The sequence below is a fragment of the Dicentrarchus labrax genome, unplaced genomic scaffold, assembly GCF_905237075.1.
Source record: "Dicentrarchus labrax unplaced genomic scaffold, dlabrax2021, whole genome shotgun sequence".
Classification (NCBI taxonomy): Eukaryota; Metazoa; Chordata; class Actinopteri; family Moronidae; genus Dicentrarchus; species Dicentrarchus labrax.
The window spans coordinates 33,893,011-33,901,879 of record NW_026136719.1 but is presented as its reverse complement, the minus strand read 5'-3'; positions in this window follow the sequence as shown (position 1 = coordinate 33,901,879).

Below are 8,869 nucleotides of genomic sequence, written 5' to 3'. Positions count from 1 at the left end.
TTTCAGCACAGGTTTGCATGTAGTACCTCTCAGGAGTGCAGGGAAGCCATTATAAGCAACACATATATTGATATATAGGGCTGTCCCCTAATAGCTGACTAAACTGTTAGTCAATTAGAAGAGTCTTTGTCAACTCACTTTTCAGATAGTCGCAGAAAAACAAAAAAATGAACTCCTTTCAGGAGCTGCGCCTTGTCACCAGGACTATTGAATACTAAGTATCTGGGGATTGTTGCAACATGGACCTGTTTTCTTGTAACTCAGGAAGTCTAACCAGTGCACTGTTGCATGTGCTAGCTGTACTAGCTGCTCCCACTAGCTAGTTAGTGGTCCTACTAGCAGACTGTACCCAGACTGCGAGTTCAGAGTATGTTCGGGGATGTTTGTTTACACCATCAGAATGAGTACCAGAGCCGGAGTGGGGCTAGTGGGCAATGAAAGCAGGCTCAGCAGCCTCCCAGTGACGATGGCCAGGGCCGAACACAGCGCCTCCAACCAGGACTGTGACACCAGGGACAATAAAGACACAGTGCGCTCAGACAAGAGCAGGGGAAGCGTGAAGTGGGAGATGATTTTATGTTATACTGGATTATACTGTGTGTAAATAAATTACCTAATGTTCAGCTCCTTGTTGGTTGTTCTGACACATTCAGAATCATTACCACTTTTTCTGTTATCATATCATCAACATATATTATTTAAATAATTAAATTAATATCATAAAAATTTAACAACTAGTCAATGAGGAAAATCTTCAGTCGAGGACAGCCTTAATATGTATGCCTATATGTATATATATACATATATACATACACACACACACACACACACACACACATATACATATATATATATCCATCCATGAACACAAACAAAGGATGTAAGGAGGAGGATTTACAAGTGTTATTGTTGCCTTGCTCATCTCCACAGCAGTATCATCTGATCCGGGCAGACTCCCCTGAGGCCTTGTAATACTCTGTGTTAGGCGGAGCAACACTGATGAGCCTCTAACAGACGCATAAAGCCAAGGACTGGAGGATAACATGCAGGCTTTACGGCAGGAGATATCCCTCTTCAAACGTAATTCAAAATAGAGGTGAAAATGTACTTTTTCTTGAAATATAAAGTATAAATATAAAAACATATAAGTCTACCCAAATACCAAAACAACACATTTTCCTCACTTAACTCTCACATTATTGAGCCATCAGATAGTTTGGGTTTTATTTGTCAAGATATTTGTCTTTAAGATTTTTACAATGGAGGTGGATGGGATTTCATTTATGCTTCTTGCGACACTGAAAAACATCTCTTTCCAGAAACAGTGTCTGGATAATCCACAGGCCTCGCTTGATCCTTGATCCAACAGAAGAAATAAACCCTATGAAAACTGGTCAGTGTTGACTGAGGTAAGTAAATATGCTCTTTTGTAACAATATTTAGAACTCAATAAGACACTGAATGGCTCATTCAGCAGTTTTTAAAGGTTATATTGCCATCAGGCCTTGTTGACAGGCTGAGGAGGGGTATGGTCCTGTGTTCAGAGGGGTATTGCACAAAACCAAGATAAAGGATTAAGCCAGGATATGTTGGTTATCCTGGCTGAATTTAGCCTCAACTCGGTTGCATGAAAGCAGGTCAAACTTATCCCGGCCAAGTTACTATGGTGATTTATTCTCTGCAGCTAGCCTGCACCAGACCAGGCTAACAGCCAGGCTAAGATTAATCCTAGTGATTCACCTGTATTTCCACCGTCAATCCTGTGAGGAATTAATGTGTTTTACAGCATATCCATGGTCTTTCTAAGTATGTTGCATCATTTTAATTATCCTGCATTCAAATATTACATATATATTGTCATTTCTCATTTCATTTAAATCTGTTGGCTGTTTGTAATTGCAACAGTCTTTTTATATTGATTCAAGTGGTAGTATTGTTACTCCAAGTGTTATATTGCTATGCTAATGAAGACTGCTTGTCAAAATGCCGTCAGAGGTTTCATAAATATGTGTTTTATTGCACACAAAAACACAGCTGATGAAGTTGCAAAGGTGTTTTCAATGCAATCTGTAACAAGGGCAATATATGTATGTATATATACATATATATATATACATCTAGTACATAGTGTTTTTTATTATTTCCCTACTCTTACTGTTTATTTATACTGTTTTCTCTCTATCCACTTTGCTGCTGTTACATTGGAATTTCCCCATTGTGGCACAAATAAAGGAATATCTATCTATCTATCTATCTATCTATCTATCTATCTATCCTCTACTTGCCACATGTAAAGCAAAGTGTACAACAGTTGATTAGTGGACTTAAAGTAACTCCTTTAGTCCTTTAATTGTAGCCTAATTATGACAGTTCCAGTGGAGCACTGTTTATTAATTGTACAGTTTTGGACTACTTAAGCATTGCTCAATTATCCTGGATTTCTTTATTCTACTTTTGTGCAATACCCCTCAGGTCAACCTCGACTTGATTCTGTTATAGTCAGTAGTATTCTCCTCCTTGGTTTCCCTGTGTCTGTGTGTTTGGACTCCTCCCACTCTCCTTGATTACCTGCTCACCTGTCTAACTGCTCAAACCTGCCAGCCATCAACTCATCAGCCCTATTCAAACCCCGGTTTTCCATCCACTCTCTGCCAGATTGTTGCATCTACAAACCTGGTAGTAACCTTCTAGGCCAAGTTGGAGTATTTAAGAGAAGTGATTTTTGCAACAAACTTTAACCTTGTTTTTCCTCATGTCTCAGGATCATACCCTTTGCTGTAGCTACCTGCCCGCTGCTTCCTGCCTGCCACGCTGCCGTAATCTTCCAGTTCCACTCTGCCTGGGGCCTAGCCATACCATCTCACCACTGCTAGCAGGAGCTACACCTCACCATTTCATTCTCCGGATTTCCAATAAAGCCTGTCTTTTGGAATCGTACCAACCGAGTTTGTGATCTGCTTTTGGGTTCCTCTGTTTAACGTAACAGATTCCTTCTCCTCCTAACACGCCACCCAGACTAGGCAAGCAAACAAATGCAGCTAGAGACACAGAATGCCTCTGTGTTCTGTAGTGGTGAAAACCATTCAGGCAATTCGGGCTATTTGGTTGGAACTTGATTAATAGTGTTTTGATTATATTTTGATTTCTGTGATCCTTTCTCTTCGGCATGATAAAGTAGAGAGCCACGGAGATGGTAGTCACATTCAGCAGTGATTAAAATTTGCATTGCTGCAAAATAGCCTACACTACCTGAAAAAAGCTCTCACTGTTATTGAAGAGGTGAATTAATCGCTGTAATACGGCTATGCAAAGTTAAAGGGCATGGATGGAAATGGACCAGGGACAGTGGAAGTATCGTCCGGGCCCACATTGAAAAAGCGAGGAGGACAAATCTGTTACGCAACATGCCAAAGTATTGCACTATTACAGGGGGCTGAAAGCCTTGCATAACTCAACAATTCAACCCACCCATCACATTTACTGTACATTAGTGAGCTGCAGAGCTGTTCCTCATCACTTAGGAGCTGAAAAACCCAGTTCTGACAAGTGGCCCCCATCCTTTTTCTCTGGCACGTTGCAGAAATCTAGTACCACTCAGAGAGGGCACAATGGGTTATTTCAGTCCCTCCTGTGTGCTGCATGTAGGCGACAATATTCAACAGAGAACCTGGTTGATCTGTAGAGGTGGAGCACTTGCTCAGCTTCCTCCACAGAGCTGTATCTGTATCTGGAACAACTTGCATCTTTAGGGCTATTTTTAAGAAGCAGTGGACCACTTTCAGATACTGTTCAGTGGTAAATATGGAACAGATTGAGGAAGGGAAGGAGCCTGCAGGACAGATTGATTTTGAGCACGGACAAAAGAAAACGTGTTAAACGATACATAGGAACACTGAAGCCTGAATCTATCTCCCATCAGAAACAGTCTTCATCTTCTTTGACCCTACCACCTTCGCGAAGGTGTGTTCAGACTGAATGTGTTTGAGGTGACCTGACCGCATATAAAATCAATTCAAAGACACAAAAGGAGTGGACATGAATTTGCCATGGGCAGTACACGTTAAGGTTTAGATTCGAGTTGACAGTGATTTAGCTTGAGCAAAACATTTGTGTTTATCCAATGACTGGGTGATCAGTCAGAAACTGAGGCTAAGCCATTACACACACTTCTCAAGCGGTCAGTGTGTACTTTACAGTTAATGTCTTCACATTATTGACTTTTTTGGTTTAGTACCAGTGAGTATGATTTAGTGGCATCTAGCAGTGTAGTTGCAGATAAAGTTGCAACTCACTTGTTTCACCCTCCCTTTCCAACAGGAACTATGGTGGCTGCAAAATGTGCAAAAAAATGTATATGGCCCTATCTAAAGTCAGTGTTTAGGCTACTGTAGAAACATGGCAGACTCCATGAAAGGGTACCTGCAGTGTCTGTAGATAAAAAATATCTCATTCTAAGGTAACAAAAACAGTTGCTATATTCAGGTGATTATACACACTGGACCTTTAACACAACTGCTATCCAGTGGTTAATCTATCATCTATTGCTTAATTGATGAGATCTTAGAACACTAAAAAGAAGTGAGGGACTAGAAACACGAGTTGTCAGACAAACAAAGAAGTTGTAAACAGGTTAACTTATTTGAAAGAGAAAACAAAGGTGAACTGTAAAATTATTAACCAACTGTCTGTTGTAAACATCCATCACAGTCTACAGACCAACATACTGCCAAAGTTCAGCACAAAGATATTTTTTGTGTTTTCTTGGGAAGGATTATCACACTGAAAAGACCTTCAGACCTCCAAACTGGGACCCTTAAAGGTCCAGTGTGTAACGTTTTGGAGGATTTATTGTCAGAAATGCAATATAATATTCATAGGTATGTTTTCATTAGTGTTTCCTTAGAATGAGACTTTTTTTATCTACAGAGGGAGTGGGTTGCCTGCTATGGAGTCCGCCACGTTGTACCGCCATGTTTCCACAGTAACCCAGAACAACACACCAACACTGGCTCTAGATAAGGTATTCTTGTGAGTTTGCAAAAAAAAACACAGCACGTTCTCATTCCCAGATGGTCAAATACAGATGCAAGTGGTGTTCATTAGTTGAAATCTGAAACTTCATCACTAGTGCCACTAAATCGTTTGTGCATATTGAATTGAAATTGAATTGAAATGTCTTTAATGTCCCCTAGGGGCAATTTGGTTCACAACAGGTAGCCAACACATACACATTCGCACAAAAACACATAAAACCATGAGATGATAAATAAATAAAAACATAAATACACATGTACACTATATATATATATATTTATATATAGGGATACACTTACATTTCCGTGGCTAGTTCAAACATGACAGACGAGATACAAAGAACACATTTAGACTAATACGCACACACGCAGCTACTGCTGTATGTCGCCGCAGCAAGGCAGCGCCACGCCATATACCCATGTATGTGTAAGCACACACCACAGGCATTTTTCCTCAGGATGGGGGGATAACTTATTTCAGCTCTTTCGAATCAAATCATCTTTTTGGAATTTTGTAGAACTTGAAGAAGACAGAATAAGAAATACTGAATCAAGAATGAAGGAAGACATGTTTCCTTTCACACAGGTTGAAATGATCCTATTACACTTGCAGATTTTCTGTTCCTGGTTTTAAGCAAATAAGACTTTTAAGACTGAAATGTGTGTCTACTTAGGGACAGTAGAACAAGCTGTAAACACAACATTATCATATCATTGCCTTTTACCGTTGTATTGGCAAATAATTGCTTATTTACACATGCAGCAGACATGGAGCAACATTAGCATTCATATAGAGAATATCTGGCTCTTTAGCTTCTGAATGCTCCACTATGTTCATCAGCTAGTTGCTAATTGTGTCAGTCTGCTGTTGGTGCTGGACAGGTAGTGTACAGAGCTTATTCACTGAAAACAGCTGCCTGCTGCTGAGTGAAACATGACTGATGAAAGTAGTGAGACAGAAGTTCCAGGCGCTAAAACCAAATGAATGAAAGAGGTAAAAGGGCAGAGTAGAGGTGAGAAGACAGGCCTGAAGTGGCTAATCTGGAGAAGCGGGAGAGTTCCCGGTGGGCCGGGCTGGTTGTTGGGCTGCAAGTGCCGTTGGTACTGTCAGTAAACAGCAATTTTTAAAACAGATCAGGTAGGCTTCACCCACAGAAGCCCAGGAGGTTACGATTGGTCAAATGTGGCAAACTCAGAATCAAGTCTATGATTAAAACAAGCTTGCATCTTGAGAGTAAAGATACAGAACAAGCACCAGAAGTTGATGCAGACCATAAGACAGGTACGCTAGCTTGGTAGAAAAACAAAATATGACATATAACGTTGTCTAGATACTATAATTTGAGTTTAGTGTCGACAGACTGTGTGGCATAAAATGATAAAAGCCCTTTGCTAAATGCAAAATGGTACGCTGTGTGAGACACTTTGTTGTCTATTGCAGGGGTTCCCGAAATTTTTCCCTTATTGTTACACTTTTCAAAAACTGTAATAAATGTTCAAATATTGTATCATTTCTTTCCCCTATAACCCACACCTGGACTCCAGTTTGAAAACTGCTGGTGTAGTCTCTAAGCAGCAGCAGCCAGTTGAGCAGTTGTGAACTTCAGTGCACGGTTAAAAAAGAAAGAAAGAAGCAAACTCATAAATTCAAGACAGCTGCCTCCATCACATTTTAAACTAATGATAATTAATTATAATTTACTTTTCTTCTTTAGAAAAACTTGACACTTTAAGTTTTGTAAACACAAAATTTGTATTTCAAAAATGTTCAAAACTCATTAAAGGGAAAAACATAATTTTCCATTGCAACTATTTCATTTTCAAGCATCCAAATAATGACAATTTCACAGCTCACACAAATTTCAAAAGAAAAAGAGTTAATCATCTCAACAAAAGATTACACCACAATGTGATAAATTGTAAGTTACAGTAAGTCAGATTTTAAGTGACACTAACTTAGTTTTATAAATTACAGAAACATTCCTGATGAAGTATTTTTTACTAGGTAATTTGTTTTCACAGTACAAATAAAGATTACATATTAAAAACTTATCAGGTTTTACATGTTGGCAAAACTCTTTTTAGTTCAATCAGAACTGAACTTAAAACTTTAAAATTTAGACAGTTGCCTTGAAATGATGAGTTTTCTCAACTTTTCTGTTTGGGTTGGTCTGAGGCAGGAAACTCCCAGGCTGACAGTGATTCCCATTCCGGCCCTGCAGAGTTGGGTCTTTGAGTTTCACACATGACATTCAGTCAACTGATCCATTGTTACTATAAAAAATTATTGGTGCAGCTTTGATAATAAAACAATGTAGCTGTGTTCCCAGATCTCAACTACAGTATTACTTTAGTGTGTACAATACCATAACTGATAGACACAATGATAAAAACTACAACTGTAATCATCCTCCAAATCATATGACAGTCTTCAGTGTGTTTTAAACTGCGAGTCTTAAAAAAATATAAGTAAACCAAATAATTATTGTGCTTTTCTTGAGAATACACCAGCTGATTGCTATCCTAAAAGTCAGATCTGCTATGAGGCAGCACCTGGGAAGCAATGGATATGTGCACGCTACTGTGAGAATCCCAAACAGTGAAACTGAGCCCTCTGAACAACACTGCTGCTGATCCCCCACATGTTCCACAGAGAAGGGTCTTTCTGGGGCACTGACACCGGATCCCACATCTCGGTCCTGGTATGGGGATCAGGGCCGACAGGGGGGGTGTTGGGTGGGTGGGTGGGGGGAGTGGAACTGGAGGGTAAGGCTGAGAAGGGTGGAGAGAATGGATTGTCCATGGGTGCTTGGGAAGCTGAGGAATATGAGGGGGTATTACCGCCCGGCACAGCAGCCAGATGGACAGCAGATGACTTTTGTTCTTCCAAATACTCTGTAGGCCGAGGTAGGGAGAGTAGTAAGAGGAGGAGGAGGTGGAGAGGAGTAAAAGCAGAGGGAAATAGGGAGGGGGCAGGAGGAGACAGGCTTTAGTGAAAGTTTCAGTTTTACAAGGCAGTGTTTTTTTCCTTCTCTGGATCGTTAGATGTTCATCAAAGCCATTTGTGTCCCAGTCCCTACATGACAAAAACACGCTATATACTCAACATCCACTGTCATTTAAGGGGTTTCAGTTTTATGGAATTAAGAAAGATACTAGAAAATATTGATTTAATTGATACTGTTTCAATTGTCTGACAATCTCTGGTATTCTAGTAACTGTTCTAATATCCTGCAGCCTTAATTAAGCAGTGTACACAAATTTAAATCTAATAATGGTCCAGCTTCACCACAGCTGGCATGCCAGCACAGGAGGGCGGACCGCTGTTGGTCTGCCCCCTGCTGCTGGAAATCAGATCTCTGCTCATTCTAATATCTGCTCCTCTGCAGGCCTGTACTGCCCTCTAGTGGAGTGGAAAACCAGACACAGGTTTCAACAAACTCAAGGAACGCTCATTAGATGGAATGTTAATGATGGTCAACGACTTATGCTATGTGAATATATTGTATCGTTCAAAGAGCTGTTGTGGGTTTTAGTTTAGTACTTTTTTGAAAGAATCCTTAGATTTTTTTTTTTTTTCCATTTTGATTGTTGAGGTGAAGAGCTTTAAAATCCCCTCCAGTCATAAATTAGTGTTTCTTCCTGTCCCTACAGTGCGCTCTTTGAATGATGTCTGTGCAGAGTTTGACACTAGAAGGATGTTTTCACGTTCATCTGCTCAAAGTGGAAAGATTCTCTGTGCTCATTGAAAATCAGATTTTAAGGGGTGAGGCCTACCAGCAGGATTTGTGACCAGGGTTGCAAAATTATATTATCAAATATTATAAGAATATATA